General features: G+C 32.0%; 1 pseudogene; it reads right to left on the bottom strand.

Moving 5' to 3' along the window:
* Positions 1–2,533: 2,533 nt before the first annotated feature.
* Positions 2,534–3,907, bottom strand: LOC143586572 (putative purine permease 4 pseudogene; annotated as a pseudogene).
* Between the last annotated feature and the right edge of the window lie 1,401 nt (positions 3,908–5,308).

Genomic DNA, 5,308 nt, shown 5'->3' on the forward strand with positions numbered 1-5,308 from the left:
ACTCAATTTTGAACCACACATTTAATTAAATGATTTGAAATATGTGGCTGAGATTAATTTAATTAAAAAATGAAGCAGGAGAGAAAATAAGTATTTTTTATAATTACACAAGTTTAAACGTTAGTTACACATGTGTAAAAAGTCGATTCGGTGTGTAAAAAAATACCGTAATTTTTTGCACATCACTTACACTTGCGTATTACACAGTGTAAAAAAAATTTGAAAAAAAAATTGTTACATTGAGTTCTTTCGAGTTCTTAAAACTCAAAGTGGTTCTCAAAAGAAATCAATCCTATATATATATATATATATATATATATATATATATATATATATATATATATATATATATATATATATATATATATATATATATATATATATATATATAGGAAGGTTAAAATAAGAAGTATCTTTTTCCTAAAAAGTGTAGGAAGTGATTTTGACCATTAGATCTAATATACCAAATAAGGGCAAGATTGCAAACAAACATATCATTTTAATTATGGAATTGAATTATTAATTTAATTATATTTCATATTTCTTTGCTTATAATTGGTCAAACACATTAAATACATATTCATTATTAACAGAAATACACCAATCTTGTTATAACATCAACCACATGACTTTCAAAAGCACACAAATTCCAAATCTAATAGAAACAACCGATAAATCATCAAAACCAAAAACCAAACGGAATCATCAACCATAACACACACTAACTAAATACATAAAGTTATAAACACATTAACCAAATTTAGACACACCGTCATATGAACCACATACATAAATGGAGCAAAACACACCAACATCCAATTATATGCATCTACTTTCTCTTGTCATTCTATCCAAAGTTGATCCACAATTATCAGAATGTATAGAATTAATTTTAATTCAAATAAAGCAATAACTCAAAGAAAGATGTGGTCATGGTTTTGGGTGGTTTGTGGTGGGTTATGGAAATGTTTTCTCTCTCAAATGTACTTAATTAATTTGATTGTTTATTTCCAAATTTAATTTAATATAACACACTAGACGATATTGTCTCTGCAGTATTATAAAACAAGTACTAAAATAGAACACACCTAGGAAAAACACAACAGCAAACCACAACCATTGGATCATCAGATTAAAATGGTTGCGGTTCGCTAAAATATAACACACCTAGGTTATTTCCAAATTTAATATAACACAATAGATGATAATGCCCATGGAGTGTTATAAAACATGTACAAAAATAGAACACACCTAAGAAAAACACTACAGTGAACCACACCTATTGGATCATCAGATCCAATGCTCCAAATCTCTTCCTACACTTCATAGAAACACATTACTTTTTAGTATGACTTCACCATATATATATATATATATATATATATATATATATATATATATATATATATATATATATATATATATATATATATATATATATGTAGCAAGGTTATAATAAGAAGTAGATTTTTCCTAAGAAGTGTAGAAAGTGTGTTTTCACCATTAAATCTGATAAACACACCGTACACCACAACTAAAATAAAACACACCGCACAATAACACATTTTCCATATCCCACCATCAGATCAACATATCTAACGCACCAGATTACTTATTACACTTCTTAGACACATTCCACTTTTTATTTTAACCCAACCTTATATATATATATATAATTGGATATCTTATTTTATAATTTCTTTTCCCAATTAATTTTCTTTTTGTCAAGTCAAAGACCACCTAATAAGAATTTCCTCTTAATTTTTTCAAGTTCTTTTATATACTTTAATGGTATATAAAACATTGAAAGGAAATATTTAAGGCAAGCTCTCAAGGACGCCTTTAATTCACGCATGTCTTCCGGCCATAGACAACGAGGTATTTTTCCATGGGTTAAAGTATCTTCTTAACCTGATCAATAGCGAGTCTTAAATGCTTAGAGACCCATATTAGACCCGATCAAGCATCAAATAACACCTTATTACAACCCAAATATATTGAACTGGTAGGTTGTAGAGTCTTAAATGCTTAGAGACCCATATTAGACCCGATCAAGCATCAAATAACACCTTATTACAACCTAAATATATTGAACCCAAATGAACTTTACAACACAAAACTATCAATCTTATTGGGTAAAACTTGAGGTCGGTAGTTGAACTCATAATAAAACTATGAATCTTATGGGGTAAAACTTCAGGTTAATGAACTGAAAACTAAATCCGAATGTCAAACTGAACCTCATGAGTTCCTCAAGGCACCCCTCCACCCTTGTGTTGGTTAACATTTTGTCTGGTAAACATCTCTTTTATGAATGATTTTATATTATTTGACGTCATAAATTCAAGAAAAGCATAGAGAGTTATTCTAGTCCGAATTCTTGTCACATGATTTTCCTTCTACATACGTATCATATGCACATGATATATGTGTAATATATGTAACACAAATAAATAAAGAACATAAAAAAATGAAAACTAAAATCTTGTTATATAATATCTTTTTATAATGATAAAGGCTACAATCTTTTCATTTAATGTTGATCTTCTGTTACAATCTCAGATAACTCTAGCAATGACTTCTTTTGCAACTCTTGACCACCACCACCACCACCACCACCACCATTATTCTCACCCTTCATCTTCACATACATCCCATACACATACGAGCTAAACCCCCAAAGACACATGACCGTAGCCACCACCTTCGGCCCCTTAAACTCATCACCATAAACCACCACACCACCCACCACATTCATCCCCATCAACGCCGTCATACATATCCCACCGCTCAACGACGTCGTCATAAACACCATCCCAGCCGTCCCCATAAAACACAACTGCCACGTCACTATATTAACCCCAACCACTATCCAATATTTAGTGGGCCCCAAGTCAAACAACGCAACACTTTCATGTCTCATTTCCTTAAACCCACCAGCACCCGCCATTGCCACGGTGGCAGCCACCGTGGCAACCATCTCCATCACAAATTGCATTTCCATAACCATTGCGTAACAATCCACCTTACTATAAATCTTCTCCATCACCGGGAGATAAAACGCGAATAATAACCCGGCCGAGGCGGTCGCAAAGAACCCGATAAAGTATTTCCGCTTCGTCAGACCTTCGGGTCGATCGCCGCTAGAACTTAACGCTAATAAAACACAACTCAACGTTAGAAGCATGACGCAATTAAGGTTGACAAACGTAATCTTTGTTTTAACGATGATGACCGACAAAAGGAGAGTGAACACCAGCTGTGAAGACAACACCAATGCTGACGTGGACATCGGAAGATACGAATTACCCCATGAAAAACAAAGATTACTCAGCACCAGAATCAGCCCTACACCAAAACATAACCCCAAGACGTTCGTATCGAAACCCGAAAAGGGTTCCCGGGGGTTAGTATTTTGGAGGCAGTACGGGAGGTATATCGGGATGAGGAGGATCGGGAATCCAGCCGACTGGATCCACGTGGACACCCATCGGCTGGATCCCTTGTGGATGAAGTAGAATTTGATGAGAAGCGAGGATGCGACCGATCCAACAAAGAGACATATGAATGTGATGATCAAAAGAGTTTTGTAGGTTTTGGGGTCGAGTTTCGACTTGTTGGATGTGAACATGTTGCGGGTGGTGGTGCTCTCTTGGTGTTGGTCGGAGGATGGTGAATGTGGTGAGATGTTCATGGTGAGGAATTATTAATATTAATAATTATGAAGGATTTGTGAAAATAAATAAAGGATTTAAAGTAGTGATTTGGGGAAAAGTGAGAGACAGTCAAGGGGGATTCAAAGGCTTTATATTATGGACATGTGTTAAGTCATGTGTACCACTTGGCACAAAAATTTGTGATTTGAATTTTATGTGGCATAACCGCATAACCGACTGGAAAGTGTGATGAAATTGGTTTATAAAAAATAGTTTATATTCAAATTTAAAGACCTACGAAACACATGTTGCATGGACTGTTGAAAATTTTATATAGTTTTTTTAAAATAAATTGTTTATATTCAAATTCAAAGACCTACGAAAACACATGTTGTATGCCGGTTGAAAACTTTTATATAGGAACTAGTTTGAGGTCCATGTATTACACAGGTAATAATTGAAAATTTTAAACTTTGATCATTAAGTGAAATACAGTCAACAAATTGATCATATATTGTTAATACAATTACAGATAAATTAAAATTACAGAAATTACATAACTAAAATTACACAAATATGTTACAAATATGTAAAAAACTTCCTTACACTACATTTGTGATTGTATTAGCAGGTATACATTGTTTATCAAAAATTAAAATTTTTAGTCCATATCTGCTTGTAACATATAATAAAAATATAGGCCTGCTTACAACTCTTGATATAGCTATATATAGTTGCCCATGTAACAAAAAAAATGTTCTCCAAGTACATACCAACTCTAGAAAAATGATAATATATAACCATGATAGTAAATAAAAAAAATATTCATACACATAAAATATCATAGCTTTTAATCAATTAATATGATATCATTTGAGAACATCTCCTCATGTTTATCCAAAAAAAACATGAATATCCCAAAAACCATATACCTGAACTTTAATGATATAATTATCCTTAAAATCTTTACAATTTGAAATTGATTGATCATGAAAAATTTGCTGTCATTATTATTTTGTGTATGACAAATTTTAATTGATTTTATATTTTACAATTAAAAATTGTATAATCAAGCAACATAAAAACCAAAAATTTAAATATAACAAATGATTTGTTTATTTCATATGAATGTAATTGCCAGGAAAATGAAAAATACATACTAACATTAAAACCATGTTCAAATAATAGTGATTATTCCGAGTTATAATAATATTAGAAGATTTAAAGTTTCATAAAATGAATGTAGTGATTCTTATTTATAATCGTTGAAAGTAGGGCTGCCACTTTTTACTCGTAACATGAAACCCAACCCAAGAAAACCCCTACCTGAACCCAAACTAACCTGACCCGAGAAATTCGAATCCAAGAAAATACTAACCCGAACTTGAACCGAAGTAATTCGACTTGGTTCTTGGGTCCGAATTCTAGGTTTCGGGTCGACCCGAAAACTTTTACTTTTAAAATCATATGCATTTTTAGGTATTAAAGGCTAATCCTTAACCACTGACGTTATCATAAATTAGTCCAACCCGATTGTTCTCATTCCACATATTATGAATCGAATGTTTATTGTTTATTATTTTGAATATAAAGCATAATAAACACTTTAATTAACACTTCAAAATTCACTAATCGTCTCTTGTCAAATTTCA

This window comes from Bidens hawaiensis, unplaced genomic scaffold, assembly GCF_021521415.1.
Source record: "Bidens hawaiensis isolate Kalapana, Puna unplaced genomic scaffold, B.hawaiensis_p1.1 tig00034706_1, whole genome shotgun sequence".
In the NCBI taxonomy this organism is placed as follows: domain Eukaryota; kingdom Viridiplantae; phylum Streptophyta; class Magnoliopsida; order Asterales; family Asteraceae; genus Bidens; species Bidens hawaiensis.